Source organism: Triticum urartu, chromosome 5, assembly GCF_003073215.2.
Source record: "Triticum urartu cultivar G1812 chromosome 5, Tu2.1, whole genome shotgun sequence".
In the NCBI taxonomy this organism is placed as follows: Eukaryota; Viridiplantae; Streptophyta; class Magnoliopsida; order Poales; family Poaceae; genus Triticum; species Triticum urartu.
The window spans coordinates 623,529,164-623,552,756 of record NC_053026.1 but is presented as its reverse complement, the minus strand read 5'-3'; the positions used below and the strand labels follow the sequence as shown (position 1 = coordinate 623,552,756).

At 44.8% G+C, this 23,593-nt stretch overlaps 1 long non-coding RNA gene across 1 annotated transcript; it reads left to right on the top strand.

Annotated features, from left to right (window-relative positions):
• Window positions 1-20,015: 20,015 nt before the first annotated feature.
• On the top strand, window positions 20,016-20,447 carry LOC125506343. Its single transcript, XR_007282635.1, has 2 exons — window positions 20,016-20,192; window positions 20,250-20,447. It is a non-coding gene; the product is annotated as an uncharacterized LOC125506343 (long non-coding RNA).
• The last annotated feature ends 3,146 nt before the right edge of the window (window positions 20,448-23,593 follow it).

Here is a 23,593-nt window from a genome sequence, read left to right as displayed (position 1 = left end):
GCTAGCGCCACGCCGCCTAGGCCACTGCAGCCACACGCACGAGCTGGCCCGAGCTTCGGCCTCCGCCAAGCTCATCGCCGGCGATGCTCCGGCCACTCCCCGGCCAAGCCATCACCATGGCTGGATGCGGGCGAGCACCAGCTGCTCGTAGCTGCTCTCCGCGCATCAAATGGTGCCCTGTGGGCAAATCCCGCAGCACGCCGCCGCATCTGGCCTCGCCGGCGGTTAAACGCTGGCAGGCTTTGACACACTGACTGGCGAGTTGACCACGTTTGACCCGGGTGGGCCCAAGTTGACTTCCCGCCTAAGCCTATGACAGGTGGGGCCGGCCTGTTAATTAGTTTATGATTGGTGCTAAATAATTTTAGTTAGTTTAGGTCACTGACATGTGGGCCCAGGCCCAACTGACAGTTAGTTAGTACTAACTTAATTCTGTTAGTTAGCTGAGACACTGACAGACGGGGCCCACCAGTCAGGTCTGACTGGCCCTGGCGCCTTTGACTTGCTGACATCATAGTGACGCAGTGCTGATGCAATTATTCATTTTCTGGATTTATTTTATATAGGAAATTCCAGAAAATAGCCAAAACTTCTAAAAATCATAGAAAATCAACCATAGCTCCAAATCAAACAAATTATATATGAAAAATGATCAGAAAAATTCAGTCTATCCATCTGTAATGGTTTCATGCATGCCAAGCCAATTTAACCTTGCTGTTTAGGTGAAACAAGCTAACACACTTATTATGCATAGGAACTTTAACTTCATTCAAATGGACCCATTTCAACTTGTTTCACATTGCATTAGGCCGGACACATCATTTTGCCATGCCATAGCATGCATCATATTGTTGCATATTGTCATGTGTTGATTATGTTCTGTGTGTCCTTCGTGGTAGGTCCTGCCTCCGAGGATATCTCCTAGTATCCAACTGAAGCGTAGTACCGTACTACCACTCCATCAAGCAAGCAGCCCCATTGATCATATCGATACAATCCCATGTTCTCGCCTCTGCTCTCATTTATTGTATTAAGACAACATCATTTCAAACTGCTGTGTGCTACGGTAGTTGAACCCTTATCCTCTGCATGACCTGTCATTGCCACGGTAACTAGATGAAACCAACTAGCATGTGTAGTAGTTGATTGAGCCATGTATGTGTTTCCTACCTTGCTATGCCAGCTATGCTTAGAGTTGTGTCAGGTCTGGTTCATCTGGGTGATGGGCTAGAGTGAAATGATTATGTCGGTAATGTGAGGAATGTGTTGAACATGATTTGGTAAAGGTATCGATGAGAGGCCATGTAGGAGTACATGGTGGGTTGTTTCATTGAGGCCGTCCATAAGAACTAAGATCTGTATGTGTGATTTAAGATTCAGTTACTACCATACATTGGGCCCGAAACCAATGGACCCTCTCGGCTTCTTAATCACCCTAGTACTCTGTCCAGGAGTTGCAATTAGTTTCTGGTGTTTGTAGGTTACGTGTTGGCGGCCGTGCGTAGCGCTGACCCTAGGGGTGGGCTATGTTGCGGTAGATACACCGTGGCACGGTGTACCGAGTCACCCGTTTGGTGTCTCGAGAACCCTGTTCACATCGTTCGGGGCCGTATGTGGAAACCTCGGCCGGACTCCCTTCGGATGGAACCTGGATAGGCGATAAACCTGGACTAGAGACTTGAGTGTCTAGGTAGGACATGGCAGACACTCTCGTTCGGCTTCCGCTTGAAGGTTGCTAAGTACATGTCATGTAAACGACGGTAAGTGGTGAGAGCGTGTATGAAGAAGTACACCCCTGCATGGTTAACATCATCTATTCGAATAGCCGCGTCCGCGATAAAGGACTACTTGGTTGCCTATACAGTTCATAGACAAGTTAATGGATACTACTAAAAGACTCAAGATAAGTGTGAGTACCGAGGATGGCTCTCTCGTAGGATGACGAGGGAGGATCTCGGGTGGAGTATTGTGTTGGTGATTAGTGGACTTGTGTGCGAAAACTATTTGACTAGTGGTGTCCCGTAGGATAGCTTAGCCAAGAGTCAAAGCTGGCTTGCTGCAATAACTCCACCACCTTCTTGAGAATGAGCATGTATAGTAGGTTCTGATGTAAGACTTGCTGAGTACCTTTGTACTCATGTTTGCTTAATTACTGTTTTCAGACAACAACACCGCCCCCTCCGATGGGTTTTATGTAGATCTCGATGTCGATGAGTGACTTGCCACCCAGGTGGTGATCCTGGCCATGGAGGGCCCTATGTAGATAGACAGGCTTCGAGAAGCCTTCTTGCTTTCTAGTGTCTGTACTCAGACTATTTGCTTCCGCATGTGCTTGTATGCTTGTATGACTTGAGTGTCGGGTCATGTGACCCCTACCTGTATGAACATGTTATGTATGGCTCTCTGGAGCCTTTAAATAAAGTACTTGAGTTGTAGAGTTTTGTTGTGATGCCATGTTGTATTGCACATAACGAGCATATTGTGTGTATGATTGAAATGCTTGGTATGTGTGGGATCTGACAATCTAGTTGTTTATCCTTGGCAGCCTCTCTTATGGGGAAATGTAGTCTAGTGCTCCTTGAGCCATAGTAGTCTGCTACAGCCCGGTTCACCGGAGTCCTGCTAGCCCAGCACTACTGCTCAGGACACTTGACTGGCCGGCGTGTGTTTCACTTCGTTGCTATGTCTGTCCCTTTGGGGAAATGTCACGCGGTGACTTCCGGAGTCCTGCCTAGCCTGCTACAGCCCGGGTTCCCCGGAGTCCTGTTAGCCCAGTGCTACAGCCCGGATTCACACGCTGATGACCGACATGCTCGATGTGATTCATGTATGCCTGTCCCCATAGGTCTGTGCCGCTTTGGGTTCATGACTAGCCATGTCGGCCCGGGTTCTCTGTCATATGGATGCTCGCGACACTATCATATACGTGAGCCAAAAGGTGCAAACGGTCTCGGGCCATGGTAAGGCGACACCCATGGGGATACCGTGCGTGAGGCCGCAATGTGATATGAGGTGTTACCGGCTAGATCGATGTGACTTGGAATCGTGGTCCTAACGGTCCTATACTAGACAGGAGGTCCAATTAACATTTGGGTACATTAATAATCAGATTACAGGTGAAAAATAGCAGCCAGAGGAGTATTCAGTGACTAAATGAGATGAGAGAGGGACCTGGTGTGCAAGCTCCCTGGTAGGGCAGATGCAGATGGCCTGGGGAGTCCTGCAGCTGGGGTCGAAGCGGCTGAGCATGCTGAGGACGAAGCAGGTAGTCTTGCCGGAGCCGTTGTGCGCCTCGGCTACGAGGTTCTTGTAGGGTGACGTGAGGATCATGGGAAGCGTGACGGCCTGGATCTTGTTGGGGCGTCTGAACCCCATCTCATCAACCTGTATGCAACAACATAATGATTACCAACAGGATATAATAGTGACATACTGTAATCCAGAGTATAGTTCAACTAATCACACTAATCGTGACAGTACACAGTTAACTGAAATCCAAGAGTTTGTAGTATCAAGCAACCAAAAAGATAACACCTTTACCCTGGCGAAGAGCTTAGCATCGAGCCTACTTAGCCTTTTCAGCCACGCAACATCAGTGTTTGTAGACATAGTTAAACCGGCTTCAGAAAATTGCAGTAATTTCTAGCAATTACTAGTTGGATTTATGAATTGCATCATGATTAACTTGTACAGTCGACATGGCTACCAGCTGAAAACGCACAGCTCCTTACAAGACAAGCAAAGCGTGATCCAGAAAGCTGGAGCACCGGAATCTTACGTTGTGGCGGGTCCCCTTGTACATCCTGCCGGGGTTCCCGAGCCCGACGAACAGCCACGGCTTCTGGGCCGCGCCGCTGCTGCAGCCGACAGTGGCCGACAAAGAGGATGATGAGGCGGCAGTGCTGCTAGCGGGGCCGTTCGTGCCCATGCTTCTACGGCTCGAGCGGGCGAAGGAGATGCGCGGAGGCCACCCGGGGAGCAAAGAACCAAATCAGCCAACCGACATCGACACTGGCATCGCTCTCTCCCCACCCCCCAAAATCCAGCAGCAGCGGGAGGGAATGGAAGGGATGGGGAGAAGATGGGCGAGAGAGCAGAAGCAGATGGAGGAAGAAGGACCCCGCCTCGATCTGCACTCCCATGGTGTCTCTAGCTCTTCACGACAACGCGCCTTGACGACGGCTCTTGACGACGACGCGCGTCCGGGTCGATCCACGCGAGGACAGGATGCAACCGTCCCCTCGTACAAACGGAGGTCCCTCTTCTCTTCTGATGGGAGGAGAGGGAGGGGGCGGCGGCTGTGGGGGGAGAGAGCGGGAGGGGCGGCCGGCGATGAGGTCAGACTGGGCGGTGGGTGGCGGCAGCGAGGTCAGATGGGATGGTGGGTGGCGGCGGCGATGTGTGGGTGGAAGGGCACGGTTGATTTGGTCAATGGGGAGGATGGAGCGGAGGGGAGGGTATCGGGCACCGTCGAACGGTGCCGAAATCGGGCGGCATCGGGCGCCGTAGGTTGGCGACGAGGAAAGTTGCAGGGGACGGGGAGGCGGTGGCGGCGGCGGCGAGGAGATGGGGACGAGGGAGGAGGGGTGCGATGGGGGACCTGAGCTAGGGTTTGGGCTGCGGGTGGGGATCTTTTTCTTTTCTTTTTTCTGTAGATAGATGGATGGATGGATGTGGGATGGAGAGATGGATGGATGGATGGATGGATAGGCGCCATGTCCTCGATCCGTGGGAAGAGATCTCATTGGTTCAAAAAATAAGTGATTTAAAATAGTCTTCAAGTATTGAAAATAGAGGGATTTTGTGAAGCAGCTATCAAAAATATTTTGCAAAATGGCACCACACAAATTTTCACTAGACTTAGACCACATTTTATAGATAAGGACCAATTTGTATGCATTCCTGATCTTTCTAGCTACTTTAAATCATTTTCTGTTGCCCAAAATGAAAAAAATTTGTGAAGGACCTATCATATATTTGTTGCAAAATTGTACCAAATCAATTTTCTAAAATACTAGGACATATTTAATGCACAATTGATCAAATGGTTGGGTGTAAAAAGTTTTGATCCACCTCTCGTGAAAAAGACAAATTCCCGCCGATTGAGTTGGAAGCGGGTCAAATTTGAATAGTAGCTACCTCGTAGTTTGCTCTTTATTTTTTCCAAAAATCATTTCTAGGTACATAAGTATCTATTTAATCATAGAAACACCAAAAAAATTCAAGATTCAACAACTAGCTAGGAACGGTCATTCCCGCCATTTTGATCGCATTTTGAAACGGGCATAAAAATTTCAAGAAAAATCAAAAATTTTGGAAACCTTCGCATTGTGTCATTATATGTGGCCAAGTTCCCAGGAAAAATAACAAACTTGTAATACGGCACTTATTTTAAAAAAGTGTTCTCAGAACGCGCTATCATCTCTGAAGATCAATTGCTTTCAAGCCAAATGATCAATCTTATGGCCACATTCATGGCATAGTTTGTTCAAATGATCTCATATTGTGCACAAGGGTGCATACTGGAATGGAAAACAATGTTGCCTAAGGAAAATTTCATTTTCTTTGGACGAAAAAAACATTTTCCATTTTTTGAGTGCCCAAGAGGAGTTTTTTTGTGAAGGACCTCCCAAATAATTGTTGCAAAATTGGACCAAATCAATTTTATAAAATACTAGGACATATTTAATGCATAATTGACAAAATGGTTGGGTGTAAACAGTTTTGATCCACCTCTCGCGAAAAAGACAAATTTCCGCCGATTCAGGTGGAAGCGGGTCAAATTTGAACTGCAGCTGCCTCATAGTTTGCTATTTATTTTGTCCAAAACATCATTTCTAGGTACATAAGTATCTATTTAATCAGAGAAACACCAAAAAAATTCCAAGATTCAACCACTAGCTAGGAACGGTCATTCCCGCCGTTTTGACCGCATTTTGAAACGGGCATAAAAAATTCAAAAAAATCAAAAAATTGGGAAACCTTCGCATTGTGTCATTATATGTGGCTAAGTTCCCAGGAAAAATAACAAACTTGTAATACGGCAATTATTTTTAAAAAGTTCTCTCAGAAACGAGCTATCATCTCTGAAGATCAATGGCTTTCAAGCCAAATGATCAATCTTATGGCCACATTCATGGCATAGTTTGTTTAAATGATCTCACATTGTGCACAAGGGTGCATATTGGAATGGAAAACTATGTTGCCTAAGGAAGTTTTCATTTTCTTTGGACGAAAAAACCATTTTCCATTTTTCGAGTGCCCAAAAGGAGGTTTTTTGTGAATGACCTCCCAAATAATTGTTGCAAAATTGGCCAAAATCAATTTTATAAAATACTAGGACATATTTAATGCACAATTGACAAAATGGTTGGGTGTAAAAAGTTTTGATCCACCTCTCGTGAAAAAGACAAATTTCACCGATTCAGTTGGAAGCGGGTCAAATTTGAACTGCAGCTGGCTCATAGTTTGCTATTTAGTTTTTCCAAAAAACATTTCTAGGTACATAAGTATCTATTTAATCAGAGAAACACCAAAAAAATTCCAACATTCAACAACTAGCTAGGAACGGTCATTCCCGCCGTTTTGATCGCATTTTGAAACGGGCATAAAAAATTCAAAAAAATCAAAAAATTGGGAAACCTTCGCATTGTGTCATTATATGTGGCCAAGTTCCTAGGAAAAATCACAAATTATTTTAAAAAAGTGTTCTCATAAATGAGCTATCATCTCTGAAGATTCATGGCTTTCAAGCCAAATGATCAATCTTATGGCCACATTCATGGCATAGTTTGTTCAAATGATCTCATATTGTGCACAAGCGTGCATATTGGAATGGCAAACAATGTTGCCTAAGGGAGTTTTCATTTTCTTTGGACAAAAAATCAATTTTCCATTTTTTGAGTGCCCAAAATGAGTTTTTTTGTGAAGGACCTACCATATATTTGTTGCAAAATTGGACCAAATCAATTTTATAAAATACTAGGCCATGTTTAATGCACAATTGACAAAATGGTTGGGTGCCAAAAGTTTTTATCCACCTCTGGTGAAAAAGACAATTTTTTGCTGATTCAATAGGAAGCGGGACAAATTTGAACTGCAGCTGCCTCATAGTTTGCTCTTTATTTTTTCAAAAAATCATTTCTAGGTAGAAAAGTATGTATTTAATCATAAATACATGGTTTGGTGGCCATACTTTGAGGTTTGGATGGTGGCCCAGGGCCCCAACTCCAAAGCGCGTAGACTCGCATGCCCGCCACGTGGTCACCGCGTGACCGTGGTGTTGCCACGCGTTCCTGGCGGCCTAGGCATGTCTAGTGGGTTGTGCACTCCCCTGATAGGTGTCAGGAAGAAGAACGCAATAGAAGAATCTCACGAGGAGACTGAACCGAGCTCAAACATGAATTAGCACCCAAGTGTTTGATTAGTGGTATGGGAAATGCACATGGCCAATGGGCCTGTGTTTTGGCCGAGGATGATCATCTACAAAGGACACTATCTTGGAAAATTTGCAGCTCAAATGGAGGAGCCTAGGTGTCACTTGCTTTGCAACGTACCAAAGTGGACAAAAATAGGAATGTTGAAGCCACACTCACATGCATTGTTAGATGGGGCTCAAATTGTGTGGAGAGCTATGATTTGGGAATATAGAAGATGTGGCAACAATTCAGCTCATTAGGATATGCCTAGCCAGTACTTCCTTCACAACAGTTCGAGCTGAACAAAAACTTTGGAAATTTGCCGAGGAAGATTTAACAGTCAAATGGAGTTGAATATTGTCATGAGGCAATGATTTGGATAGTAAAGAATGCCCAATTTTATTGGGAATTTTGGGAAGGACATAAATATAGGTTGCTTCACAACCTAGGGCAAAAATTGACACATGGACATGACACATAGGCAAAACTGATGAGGTGGCGCCTTGTCATAGCAATAAGTACCAATGCATCCACGTTCACAACCTCATGAATATTTATATTGGTCGTAATCAGGTAGAAATAAGTTCATTGGCGCCTCTTGTCTGCTTTGTGACCATTTGGTGTAAGCAATTTCAGGGTTTGAGCCCTTCCAAGCGAAATGGCCATGAATTTACGACCAATTTAGCTGGGGTCACTAAGAGAAGGTCATAAGTTGACATATTTCTTGTAGTGCGGACACATGGGGGAAAAGCCCACGTGGGGACTGGTGATGGGGGCCAAATTCCATTCGGACCCCAGCCGGAGACCATTCTGGAGACCTGCATGGCTCCACAGTCCAGTGAATGGCCTTCCCCGAAAGGAGGAGGTGTGCTTGTTCCGCCGGGGACCTCTGTCCAACCAGAGGCACCGAATAATCTGCTGGAAGCGCTGCGAGGCGCTTCCGTTGTGGATGAACACCGTGTCCTTATGGGTACGGTGATGAAGAAGGTTCAGTCCGCCAAAAGAAGACTGACCGAAGCCTACACTAGTCTTTTAACACGCTTTGAGGTAAGTAATGTAAATGTAGAAAGGATATCACCGTGTAGACAGTAGCCCCTAATGCTCTGTTCGGTGTTCGAAAAAAAGCCGAACAGAGGATCAAAATAATTTTCGCAGGAGTCTAACATAAGAAGTCTATGTGAATAAGCAAGCATCGCTGTTGGCTGCTGCCGCTCCTACTGCGGAGGTCTCCGACCTGAAGCAGGGCCTGGAGCAAGCCGAAGAAGAGCTCGACCTCATGAAGAAGCAGCTGGAGGACAGCGAAGGTATGAAGCGACCTACGCGTATATTTAGGAAGGATGAATGTTCCGTGCTGACTAAAGTGTCATGAATTTTATTAGGGGCCACGACCGAGGTTTCGGCCCTCAAGAAGGCGTTAGCCGAGGCCGAGGACAAGGCGGCCAAGGAGCGCTCCGCGCGCTAGAAGAACGAGGCATAGGTCAGCGAGGTCCAGCAAGAACTCCAGCATGCCGTCAAGAAGTACGAGTCCTTGGAGAGTGATTCTAAGACACAAGTGTTCGAACTTGCAAAGGACCGCTAGAGCGCACAAGAGGATCAAGCCGAGGTCCAGAGCGCCCTTCAGGAAATCCAGGCGGCCAAGAAGATCGCGGCGGGAAAGGGTTTCATTATGCAAAGCAAGTCTGTGAAGGAAACGTTCCTTTTACTTACCCGAATTTGGAGCTCTCCAGGGGCATTTACGGATTTGCCATGTAGCGTATCAGATGCTATTGAGTTCTATCGAGCTGAAGAAGGGAGTTCTACAGAGAAGCTGTTCTAGTCTCAATATCTTGGACCAGAACATCCGGTGACCTTCAGCGACCAGCTGAAACAGTTGGTCGAGCTGCACAAGGCGGACGAGCTAGCCATGAATGACCTGATATTCCGACTATGGCCTGCCGCGCCGATACCCAGCAGCTACTTTGGACTTGTGAAGCGGCTTGTTAGTGCCTGCCCACGGCTTGAGGTCATAAAGCGGTCGGTCTATATTGAAGGTGCCCGGATGGCCTTTGACCATGTCAAGATGCACTAGGAGAAGAAGCTGATGACCCAGGGTTCGCCTGAGGGAAAGGAGCACTGCCGACCCGAGTTATATATTGATGGTGTCCTGGAGGGATCCCGCCTTGTGGCGGAGCAATGTGCGAAGGATGTTATATTCCCATGAAAACATTAGTATCATCCTGTCATGTAACATGAACCAATGATGTTATGCAATAGAATGCTTGTTATGTTTTAATTTTTTCCTCCTGTGCGGCTGTGTTGTATGAAATCTGAGGGTTAGCCAGTCATCGGCTTCTGCCCCCACGTAGGTAGTACGGGGGTGTTCGAGATGGAATCTAAATAATCTTGATCCAATTGTATGGTCCTTGAAGGAGTTGTTTAGCACAACGAACCAGGCAACCAGACTATGCGTCTTGAACTCCCTCACTTAGCCTTAGGAGTTTTACAAATAAAAACATGGGTGCAGACCCTAGTATCCAAACTAAAGTGCTATAAGTGTATGATCGGGAAGTACCAATCCTTCGCGTAATGCGGAAGAAATCTCCAATGATTTGTAACCTCTGAACAGCTGACCGGCTCTTGACACATCATGACAATCGGTTTTTGGCTTTCTCTACTGAGGTGCTCCTTTGGATAAACCAAGGAACAATCACAGTAGTTCTCCCTTTACTACCTTAGCCGATATAGCAGAACGCAAGGTAGCAAGCACAGGAGCCAGGCAACACAACTATTGACCAAAGACATGATTCAGAGCCAATGCATATAATGCTAAATTTGGGGTGCCAAACTATACTTATAAAAAGTGTTCAAACCTTTGTTGTCATAATGTGGGGTGTTATGAAGCCCCTGGCAACCATCAAACGTACCAAAGTGTACGGGTGCTACCTGATAGGGTTATCCACAGGGGAGCTGAGAGAAAAAAGAGAAAGAAAACAGAAAAGGTGCAAAGGTAAAAAGCTGGTGTCTAAAGCTCCAGCCGCAAACTGTTCTCATTGTAATTTAATTAGTACGTCAAGGCGCATTAATACAGGTAGTGCGATAAGCAACAGGCTATTTAACATGCCGAAACCAAGGGAGAGCTGCATGTGGGTCCTGAAAAACAGGTAGAGCTATCGTTAACGGAATCACCTAAAAAGTCCCCCATATGTCTGCGTTTCTCGCCGTCTTGGTGTGTTTATCCTTCAAGAGGATCAATGACCAGACCACCATATGGGGCCTGTGGGATTGAGACCTTAAAAGGATACAAGTAAAAGGGAAAGTATGTGTGTATCCGATGTCGGTAGAGCCGTACTATGGACCACAAGCTAGCTATGCCTCCATCGATGCCCATGGGATTTTGAGTGCGTAGTTATGTACACGCGGCACGAATGCCACCACTTGATCGGGACTGAGACAGAGGCCGGATTGCTAGTCGAGCTCCTGACGAGCCGAGATCTCTTGTTGTAAGGTAGTTCAGACCCTCTTAACAGTGTGCGTGGGCTTGATACGTCCATTTTGCATCATGCTTTTATATCGATATTTATTGCATTATGGGCTGTTATTACACATTATGTCACAATACTTATGCCTATTCTCTCTTATTTTACAAGGTTTACCTAAAGAGGGAGAATGTCGGCAGGTGGGATTCTGGGCTGGAAAGGAGCAAATATTAGAGACCTATTCTGCACAGCTCCAAAAGTCCTGAAACTTCATGGAAGTCATTTTTAGAATATATAAAAATACTGAGCGCAAGAAGTTCCGAAGGAGGGCCACACCCTGCCCACGAGGGTGGGGGCGCGCCCTACCCCCTGGGCGCGCGCCCCTGCCTCGTGGGCCCCTTGGTGGCCCTCTGATGCCCATCTTCTACTATATGGAGTCTTTCGACGAGAAAAAAATCATAAGCCAGCTTTCGGGACGAGACTCTGCCGACACGAGGCGGAACCTTGGAGGAACCAATCTAGGGCTCTGGTGGGGCTGTTCTGCTGGGGAAACTTCCCTACGGGAGGGGGAAATCATCGCCATCGTCATCACCAACGATCCTCTCATCGGGAGGGGCTCAATCTCCATCAACATCTTCACCAGCACCATCTCCTCTCAAACCCTAGTTCATCTCTTGTATCCAATTCTTCTCTCTTAGTCCGGGATTGGTACCTGTGGGGTGCTAGTAGTGTTAATTACTCCTTGTAGTTGATGCTAGTTGGTTTATTTGGTGGAAGATCATATATTCAGATTATGAACATGAATATGCTTTGTGATTATGAACATGAATATGCTTTGTGAGTAGTTACGTTTGTTCCTGAGGACATGGGACAAGTCTTGCTATTAGTAGTCATGTGAATTTGGTATTCGTTCGATATTTTGATGAGATGTATGTTGTCTCCCCTCTAGTGGTGTTATGTGAACATCGACTACATGACACTTCACCATTATTTTGGCCTAGAGGAAGGCATTGGGAAGTAATAAGTAGATGATGGGTTGCTAGAGTGACAGAAGCTTAAACCCTAGTTTATGCGTTGCTTCGTAAGGGGCTGATTTGGATCCACATGTTTCATGCTATGGTTAGGTTTACCTTAATACTTTTGTTGTAGTTGCGGATTCTTGCAATAGAGGTTAATCATAAGTGGGATGCTTGTCCAAGTAAGGACAACACCCAAGCACCGGTCCACCCACATACCAAATTATCAAAGTACCGAACGCGAATCATATGATCGTGATGAAACCTAGCTTGACGATAGTTCCCATGTCTCCTCGGGAGCGCGTTTCTCTATATAAAAATTTGTCCAGGCTTGTCCTTTGCTACAAAAAGGATTGGGCCACCTTGCTGCACTATATTTACTTTTTTTACCTGTTGCTCGTTACAAATTATCTTATCACAAAACTATCTGTTACCTATAATTTCAGTGCTTGGAGAGAATACCTTGCTGAAAACCGCTTATCATTTCCTTCTGCTCCTCATTGAGTTGGACACTCTTACTTATTGAAAGGACTACGATAGATCCCCTATACTTGTGGGTTCATCACGGCGGCATCTCCGGCCTGAACTTGGCTGGCCACTGCACTCGCCGCAGAGCGGGGGCCAGGGCTCGGTACCCAGACTCCCTGCTACTGGTGTTGACCGCAGAGGTTGGTGGCGGTACGGGGCACTGGTTGGTGGAGAGAAGTCCCGACGCACCCCTACCTGGCGCGCCAAATGTCGGATGTGGGGTTCCGGCAAACCCTTAAGGTTCGAACACTGGGGTGTGCGCGGAGTCTTTCCTTCCCACCAATCAATGCCCTAGCTCAGTAAGATCTCGCGGACGAACTCGATGAACTCGCAACACAGAAAGACACAAAATTTATACTGGTTCAGGCCACTGTTGTGGTGTAATACCCTACTCCAGTGTGGTGATGGTGGATTGCCTCTAGGGCTAATGATGAACAATACAAGAGAAGAATAACCTCCTAAGGTTGAGGTGTTCTTGAGCTCGGTGAGCTTGTGTGGGGGGGGGTGGACTGAATGATCCGTCCTCCTCTAAGGTGGTGGCTAGTCCTATTTATACTGGCCCTAGTCCTCTTCCCAAATATCGAGCAGGAAGGGAGCCAACAATGGGGGGCTAATTCAAAGTGGGACAGCTAGTACAAGCTATCCTGACAAAAGTGGTCTTCGCTTGCCAAAAGCTCTAGTGGTGACGCCGTCTTGGGCTCCCCGATGACCACCTTCTTGCCGTCCTCCTGGTCTTAGTCTCGTTGCACCAATATAGAAACCTTTGCCTCGGTACTCTTTGCCTGTGCTTGCCTCCTTAGCACCAAAGAGGAAACAAGGACGCTACGCACGCTGGCGCTCGCCTGGTGCCCGCCTGGTATCATGCGTCATGGCTCACGTCACGAGGGTCTCGTGAGGTTTACCCCGCCTTGATATCTCTGCTCCTCGAGAACCTGCCTAGCTAGGCTACTCCCGAGGAGGTCTTGCATCGTCCACCTCGCGAGGCTTGGACCCTCACGAGGGTTTGGATGCTTTGTTGGTGAAGATGGGTCGTACGGCCTGCTGGCTCGGCCACGCCGCGGGCCGCAGGCAGGCAAGTCTGGGGACCCCCGTTCCCAGAACGCCGACAAATTACCCCATCTATGACAAAGAGTTATATGCTTTAGTGCGAGTTTTGCATGAATGGGAACACTATCTTTGCCCTCATGAATTTGTCATCCATACAGACCATGAAATGGTTAAATACCTTAAGGGTCAAATAAGTTGAACAAGTGTCATGCTAAATGGAGTGAGTTCATTGAGTCACTTCCTTATGTTATCAAGTACAATAAAGGTAAGGAAAATATTGTGGCGAACGCTCTTTCCTGCATATGCATGCTGGTCACCAAACGTGAATTGAATGTCATTGGCTTTGTGCACATAAAAGACTTGTATGCGCATGATCCTACTTTTGCTATTCCTTATGCCAAATGTTTGACGCGTACATCTTGGGAACGCTATTACAACAAAGATGATTATCTTATGAGAGGTAACAAACGTTGTATCCCTGAGTCTTCTTTTTGTTTGTTACTTTTGTAGGAACCTCATGGAGGAGGATAAATGGGACACTTTGGATGCAACAAGACATTTGCTACGCTCTCCAAGAACTATTTTAGGCCCAAGATGTTCCGCGAAGTCTCACGCTTCACCAACCGATGTTCTACATGTCGCGAAGCTAAGACTTAAGCTCAATATCATGGCCTTTATATGCCCCTTCCATTTACATATCACCCATGGGAATATATTAACATGGATTTTGTCCTTGGATTGCCTAGAACTATAAATGGAAAGGATTCAGTGTTTGTTGTTGTGGACCGATTCTCTAAAATGGCACATTTCATACCATGCAACAAGATAAATGATGCTTCACATGTAGCAAATCTTTTTTGTAGGAAATCTTGCGCATACATGGAGAGCTAAAGATGATTGTCTTGGACAGCGACGTCAAGTTCCTAAGCTACTTTTGGAAGACCTTATGCGCCAAGCTCGGAATCAAGCTCTTGTTCTCTTCTGCATACCATCCTCAAACCAACGGCCAAACGAAGGTCACGAACCAGACTCTTTCAACTCTTCTACACATGTTGATAAACAAGAACATCAAGGAGTGGGAAGAGTGCCTACCCATCACCGAGTATGCCTACAACCGGGCAAGACATTCGACTACCGGCAAGTCCCCCTTCGAGGTCGTCTACGGTTTCAACCTGTTGTCCCCATTGGACATTCTTCCCCTACCACTACAAGAGCGCAGAAACATGGAAGCAAGTGCCCAAGTCAACTACCTCAAGAAGATGCACGAAGATACAAGGCACACCATTGAGCGCCAAGTACAACAACTCGCGACCAAACTCAACATCAACAAGCACTCCATGGTATTCAACATTGGATATCTTGTGTGGCTACACCTTCGCAAGGAACGCTTCCCCAACAAACACAAGTCAAAAATTCTACCATGAGCGGATGGACCCTTCAAGGTGCTTGAACGCTACAACAACAACGCCTACAAGATTGACATTCCATGAGAAAAGTACTCTGTGAGCATCATCTTCAATGTCAAAGATCTCTCTCCCTACCATGATGATGAAGATTTTGATCCGAGGTCGCATCTTTCCCAAGGGAAGGGGAGATGATGCGCAACATCTTGCGGTCATCCTCCGGTAATTGGATTGATATATAAGGATTGGGGTTGTCACCCGTATGCTTCTTATCTTTGGCTTCGAACAAGGGGAGGTCCTTTCAAGCTTCATCAAATCCATGGCACAAGGTCTGTTTTTCATTATAGAATCGAGCAAGAATCGGATTGTGAATTAGGATTGTATGCAAGAAGGGATTCGGAAACAGGAAAGCGAGTCAAGTAATCCGAATACGTAGCCACTCTCATTCTAATGCTTATATCCAGAACTAGTTCACCGAACAAAGGGACAGAACTACTGACTAAACTGTAGCGAGCTAATACCTAAACTTGAACTCTGAAATAGCACTCATTCATTCAATTATTTGAAGCTAAGGTGCGGGAAAAGAATACATAAGGTTAGATATGAACCAGTTGACTGTTCGATTGAGGGACTATGATGCATTTTACTCATGTTTTTATTCCATTCCAAGATTCATTCATATTCGACCATAACGAGACTGAATAACGAAACTAGGGCCCTTGCTTTCCCAACTGGAGCAGGAAACTTCCAACCAAATAGGAGGGACCCGGAAGAAGAGATAAATGACAACTATCTCTAGAGAATTGAAAAGAGATGTGCGAACTATGTTATTGAATCGTCCATGAAAACCTAAAATGAAGGAATAGGGGGTCTGGGATAAGCATGTATTGGAGGTGGGTTTCCCAATAAGTCAATAGCTATCCTTCGCTATCTGGGGCTAGCTCACTCTATGAGATAAGTTTCATGTATGGTTCGAAGCAGTTAACTCCCTTTTAAGGAGCGATCGATCAGCCCCGACCATGATCGGTCTAGAATCTCTCTCATTGAGCTTCTCTTTTGCGCCTGCTTTCTTCTTGATTTATTGCAGCAGCTAGTCTCCCTTTTCCAAATTCGATTATAAGTGAAGTGAGTTATGTTTCAAGAAATTCCATCCATTTCATCGCCCAGAATAATACCCAGTCCTGCCAATCTCTACGACAATCTCTGGTTTAGTTTAGTTGATCTTTTTCTATTATGAAAAGCAAGGAAACACTAGTAATGGTGGAAACAGAACTTAGAAATCTAAGGCTGAAGGCTAGTTTCATTAACGAGTCTCACCTATTTCTTACTTCCCCTACCAGCCCTACCTACATCACCTTTCATATGGAACAGGCATGCTTTAGTGATGGGGCTAGCCGCTTTCACAAGAAATCAAACCAAACAAAGACACTTAGCATAGGAGTAGATTAGGGCATCTAGTGCTCTGTTCATCGTCTGAGGACTCTAAGGTGCCAAGGGAAAGAGCTCCATCCCATTGGATATCCCTAGCCTTGGTGGATCAGTGTAGTGAGAAAAAACTCTTCCATTCTATCTATGGTAGATAAAGGAGCTTCAAAGCCGTAGCCATCCTCATGGCCTTTTCACTCTACAGCCGTTGCACTTTTTTTATTAAATGAAATAGTTCGTTTTCTCGCTCTTAACTCGAAAGTACTAACTAAATAGGGGCATGGAGAAATAAAGAAGTGTGGGGGAGAAGCAGCCGAGCTCATTCCCTTCCATTCCTGCTCTATAGTAGGGGTTATGTCCCCCTTTCCTAGTGAGAGCAATACGCAATGCTGCTACGAATAGAGATAGTGCCCTATCCACTGCAAAACGGTACTCTGCTTCAACCACACGGTATGGCTCCCTCATTTCAAACCAAGCTGTAGACCGAGTAGGAAACAGCTAATGGTTCCGGTCCAAAGGTAAGAAGATCCGTTGGTTGGAAATCCGTATCAATTGTTACTGGTTCTCCCATTCTTGGTACTGTGTCATGTGACTCTAAAGCCACAACTAGGCTAGATCGAGATCTTGGTCCTTGCTAGGCTTACTCGCGTAAATAACCCCCATGTCTTAGGTGTTCTCGGGGGTAAGCGAGTCAGTACAATCGGTTGCACAACCGTCCAGTCCATATCATAATTTTCATAATCAATCATATCAGTAGGTGGCATACTTGCCTGCTCAAGTCCATCTACTATGGATGTGGGCTTGGACCAAGCCATCCCCAAACACTGAACCGGATCTTGAAAACGGGACTGAACTGAATCCAACTTCTTGGTAGCCCGGTGGCTTTTGGTCCCCATCGGAAAGTGCTGAATGGATTGCTCCTTGCCCAACGACAAAAAGAAAGAAATTTAGGAGAGGATTGATAGGTTTAAGCATTCAGGGATGGTCGCTCTTATGGATACCTGTGAGCTAGAGTCAGGAATCGAAAAGGAGACAACGGAAGCCGTACAGATCTAGTTGGGAATGATGTTCATGCAGTGGAGAGCGTAAATGACTGGCCCTTGAGGCACGAGTAGACTTATCATATAGAAAGGAAAGAGATAAGCGGAGGGAGGATGGTTTGATGATAGCCAAGATCTCCATCTCATTTGTCACTCTCGTATTCTTAATAGGAATCGGCAAGCAGATACAACCACTAGGCCATTGCCATTCGACTAGTCTATCAGAGTATCCTACGAAGTCAGGTCCAGTAGGCGCAGGATGCGCTAAGCCATTCGATCTTCCTGCTGGTGGTCCACCATAGAGCTCCTATGTAGCCGTTTGTTTTCTCGCTTAACTAATTTGTATGAGGCGATACAGCTAAGATCAGCCAACGGTTCGAGCACTTAGCACAATGTGCCACTTAACCGGACGAGCGCAAGACCGGGTCTACCTACCTTATGACATTTATGAAAAACGAACGTTGTATTAAGGGGTTTCTATCAGTTAGTAACAAAGCCGACAGTATCCTTGAATTCAGGGGTCAGCTATGGGAGGTATGTCTCCATGTGTGCTGAAGAAGCGTCTATCATTATACGCTGTTTATCCAATCCAAAACTGATTCGTTTAGTTGGTAGAACCCAAGCCAATATCATATTGACTCTCTCTCGTCCAATAAGAGTTTCCGAGAGTTACTTTATTCAAATTCTCTCCTTTCTAAAGCTCCACAAGGAAAAAAGAGTAATAGGACAACAATATTGCTTTCATTTATTTTGAGTTCTTTCTTTGTTGAGATGGAAATCGACGTTCTTTTGAAAAGGGCTAGGTAGTTTGCGCGCAGGCAAAACTTCTTCATGAAAGGTCAAAAATAGACTTGGATTTCATGGGTTTCTTAATGACTAGTCGTTCGTTTGAAGCCTTAAGAAACCGGCAGAGAAAGCGGCAGTTTTTTTTCCGAATGACCTTATTTCGAGAATCAACTAACCGACAAATCCGTAGCCCAGGTGATTCGTTGCCTCCCTCTTGCCAAAATGGGATGAATCTTCTCATGCAGCTTTTTGATTATTCAGGGCGCAGCGAAGCCAATTTCCATCAAGGCAAGGGGGTAAATAAGGGGGAAGAGGAGTTGTAACGATAGAAAAGAGAAATGACTATAAGGAACCAACGATTCTCTCTTCTTAAACAACCTATATACTCCACACTTAACCAGCATTTGATAGATTATCCAACCCCGAGCAATCTTAGTTATTGGTGGGGGTTCGGTTCGTTAGCAGGTATTTGTTTAGTCATTCAGATAGTGACTGGCGTTTTTTTAGCTATGCATCACACACCTCATGTGGATCTAGCTTTCAACAGCGTAGAACACATTATGAGAGATGTTGAAGGGGGCTGGTTGCTCCGTTATATGCATGCTAATGGGGCAAGTATGTTTCTCATTGTGGTTCACCTTCATATTTTTCGTGGTCTATATCATGCGAGTTATAGCAGTCCTAGGGAATTTGTTCGGTGTCTCGGAGTTGTCATATTCCTATTAATGATTGTGACAGCTTTTATAGGATACGTACCACCTTGGGGTCAGATGAGCTTTTGGGGAGCAACAGTAATTACAAGCTTAGCTAGCGCCATACCAGTAGTAGGAGATACCATAGTGACTTGGCTTTGGGGTGGTTTCTCCGTGGACAATGCCACCTTAAATCGTTTTTTTAGTCTCCATCATTTACTCCCCCTTATTTTAGTAGGAGCCAGTCTTCTTCATCTAGCCGCATTGGCATCAATATGGATCAAATAATCCATTGGGTGTACATTCTGAGATGGAGGATCTTGTAGGTCGGGTAGCTTCTACTATCTTTTTTTCCATTTGGATTTTTTTTGCTCCTAATGTTTTGGGGCATCCCGACAATTATATACCTGCTAATCCGATGCCCACCCCGCCTCATATTGTGCCGGAATGGTATTTCCTACCGATCCATGCCATTCTTCGCAGTATACCTGACAAAGCAGGAGGTGTAGCCGCAATAGCACCAGTTTTTATATCTCTCTTGGCTTTACCTTTTTTAAAGAAATGTATGTGCGTAGTTCAAGTTTTCGACCGATTCACCAAGGAATATTTTGGTTGCTTTTGGCGGATTGCTTACTACTAGGTTGGATCGGATGTCAACCTGTGGAGGCACCATTTGTTACTATTGGACAAATTCCTTCTGTCTTTTTCTTCTTGTTCTTTGCCATAACGCCCATTCCGGAACGAGTTGGAAGAGGAATTCCAAAATATTACACGGATGAGACTCATCGCACCGGATCCTTTTCTCCTTTTGGCCATAGCCATATAATGAACAGGACTATTTCTCCTTTTGGCCATAGCCATAGAAGAAGCTTCTCCTTCGGAGCGGGGGGGCCACCTGACAATTACAAAGAAACCTTTAAGGGGTGGCTTTTGTGCTCGGAATATAAAGATTTCCCTGGTTTAGAGTGCAAGATAGACTCACTTCTTTCATTCCCGGAACCTGGGGAGATCCTATTCATGGTACGCACGTTCCCCCAGGACTTTTCTCTGCTCGAGATCTTGGAGCCCAAGGATATCCGAAATATCATTTCTCACTCGCACAAGCAGTGGAAGCCACCCAAAGCGGAGGGAGGGGAATCTCAGGATTCCTATAACCCTGCTTATATAGATTTTTTTAAGAGCTCGTTTAGGGTTTTTCTCGGGTTTGGTACCAAATCTGGATAAACTCCTTTCGGTTCTTAAACCTGAGGAAATTCTATTTCTGGCTTTTCTTTTCCCGCGGGATGCGAACATGTTTAAATTGCCCCTAAAGAAGATCAAAGATATGATTCAAGAAGCAATGGCTAAAGAGGAGGAAAACAGAGAAAAGCCTCCGGTGGAAGGTTGTGAAGACCGTCGTATGACGGAGGAGGAAAACAGAGAAAAGCCTCCGGTGGAAGGTTGTGAAGACCGTCGTATGACGGAGGAGGAAAGGACAAAATTGCTTGAAGCATTTTCTTTCCTATGGGATAAAAAACAATGAATTGGAACTATTGAGTGGTGTAGGTATCCATCTTAGCAAATAGAGATACCGAGGCCCACCAACCTACTACTTGTTGGTTTGGTGGGGAAAGAGGAGTGGGTATGAGGGCTTCTTTGTTGTTTTTGTGCAGAAATCAAAGTTCTCGGATTGATCTGAAAATTTACAGAGAATTTTTATGGAATATATAAAAAATATTGGCGAAAATAGATACCAGAGGGGGCCACCCAGGAGCCACAAACTCTGGGGCGCGCCTCCCAGGCTAGTGGGCCCTCTAGACCTCCGCAATCCTAACTCCAACTCCATATATACCTATTCGCGGAGAAAAAATTAGAGAGAAGGATTCATTGCGTTTTATGATACAGATTCGCCGCCACCTCCTGTTCTTCATCGTTAGGGTTGATCTAGAGTTCGTTCGGGGCTCCGGAGGGTGGAATCCGACGCCGTCGTCATCATCAACCTTTCTCTGTCACCAATTTCAAGATGCTCACCACCAGGAGTGAGTAATTCCTTTGTAGGCTTGCTGGACGGTGATGTGTTGGATGAGATTTATCATATAATCGAGTTAGTTTTGTTAGGGCTTGATCCCTAGTATCCACTATGTTCTGAGATTGATGTTGCTATGACTTTGCTATGCTTAATGCTTGTCACTAGGGCCCGACTACCATGATTTCAAATATAAACCTATTATGTTTTCATGAATATATTTGTGTTCTTGATCCTATCTTGCAAAGTTATATGCACCTATTATGAGTTAAGATCCGCATACCCCAAGGTGACAATAATTGGGATTATTTCTGGTGATTACTATAGTTTGAGGAGTTCATGTATTCACTAACTGCTAATGTTTTGTTCCGGTTCTCTATTAAAAGGAGGCCTTAATATCCCTTGATTTCCTTATGAACCCCGCTGCCACGGGAGGGTAGGACAAAATATGTCATGCAAGTTATTTTCCATAAGCACGTATGACTATATACGAAATACATGCCTACATTACATTGATGAATTGAAGCTAGTTCTGTGTCGCCCTAGGTTATAACTGCTACATGATGAATATTATCCAACACAATTATCCGTCGATGATCCAATGCCTACGAGCTTTTCACATATTGATTTTTGCTAAGTTACTTTCGCCGTTGCTACTGTTACAATCACTACAAAACTGTTACTATTTCTATTTCCACGGTTACCGTTATTATCATACTACTTTGCTACTAAATAATTTGTTGCAAATATTAAATTTTTCAGTTGTGGTTGAATTGAAAACTCAACTGCTAATACTCACGAATATTCTTTGGCTCCCCTTGTGTCGAATCAATAAATTTGGGTTGAATACTCTATCCTCGAAAACTGTTGTGATCCCCTATACTTGTGTGTTATCACGCTGCGGACCGATACAGGACCGCGTTGGATGGCTTCCGCTATCCGGACGAATGCGGGGGAGTTTGAGGGTCGGCATTGGAGATGCTTCTCTTCATCGGCAGCGGTTTCTGTTCTGGTGCGCCAGTCCTATGGGGCATTAGCACGATGACTTTCCAACTGTCTACTACTACAAATTTGCGTGGATCCGATGAGGGAGGGGCAGAGACAGCGACATGCCTTCGATTCGCTCTAGTGTTGATAGTCGTCGCTTGGTGGTCTACGAACCTAGATGTATTTTTTACTTCTGGTGTCCTTTGTACTATCTTGACAGTTGATGAATAGATTGGAAGTTATCCTGAAAAAAACTAAGCAGGCAACGTTTTTTTAATACCGAACCCATACCTCCTAATTTAATTTTTTTATTAAACTATATATGGCAAACACATAATGCCTAAAATGAATCATGTATTCCTATGTGGTGCAACTAGACGTACCATTTTAACCTTTTTTTTTTTGAGGAAATGCCATCATGACTGCTTTATTGAACTTGTAATAAGGTTACATCGTTTGTAAGATCAAGAATTAGAAAATTTGGGGGTTCATCGACCCACTTACAGGAGCTATTACTATTATAAGCATACTTAGCTAGGCTGTGTGCCACCATATTTGCTTCGCGATTACAGTGTAAGAAGTGCACTGAACCAATCATGCCTGCTAAGATAAAACATTCTGCATAAATCGTTGAGGCTCCATTCCATATTCATTCTTGCCCTGAACAAGCATCAATCACTTCAATTGAGTCCGATTCAATCTGAATAGAGTGGAATCCTAGTTCGTTTGCTAGCATGAGGCCATATTTCATTGCTAGACATTCCGCTGTGTGTGCATCCTGAACATGGGGAATTAGTGTACCATTTTAACCTGGTTGTGCTATTGTCTTCCTTCTCCAGCCACTATCTGTTTTTTAGTAGGTGGAACAAATTCAATATGTTCCCTACAAAAAAATTGTAATTTAGTCCATGTCTGGTGGCCCAGCCAACCAAAAACTCACATGGTGGCGCAGCCAACCGAAAACTGCACTAAATGCCCTGAGCCAATGCCTACTGATGGGACGAATATGGGGAATTCTTAATCGCATATACTCGGACGAGTTGACTATATTTCGCCTATTGTGAGATGTATGGCTCGGTCGCCTATATATCGTCCCAATCTAGGACAGCCAAGTAGTAGACCGCATGCACATTTTCCTCCTGTCTTCTTTTTTGCACACCGATTTTTCGTGTGGTTTTACTTGCAAACCTGTTTGTTCTTATCATTTTCATCTTTTTTTAATTATCTTTTATTTTCTATTACTTTTGTATTTTTCCTATTTCATTTTTGTTTTATTTTATTTTCTGTTTTTTATTTGTGTATTAAAAAGTATTCATCATGTACTTTTAGAAGTATTCATAGTGTATTAATATTTTATGGTGTTTGAAAATATTCAGCATAAATTAAAATATATTGATCGTATTTTAAAATGTTCATCATGTATTTAGAAAATATTCATTGTGCATTAAATAGTGCTCGTTGTATATTAAAAATGTACCTTATCTATCTCTAAAAATAGCCGTTGTCTACTTAGAAAAGTATTCACAATGTATTAAATAATGGCTAATAGTGGGAGGCTTATCTACGCTTTGTGGAATATTTGGAAGGAGAGTAGCAGGCGTATTTTCACAGGTTCTGCATGACGTACTATGAGGTGGCAATGCTATGACGATATCAAGCAAAGAGAGAGGGCGTTTGGTATTGACGTATTCCCTGTAGGTGTGGCCTAAGCTCGTATCCGTCATATTTACTACGGTTGGCCATGCTCCCTTCAAAACGTGTGCATCTCTTCACACATGGGTTTTTTCTCCT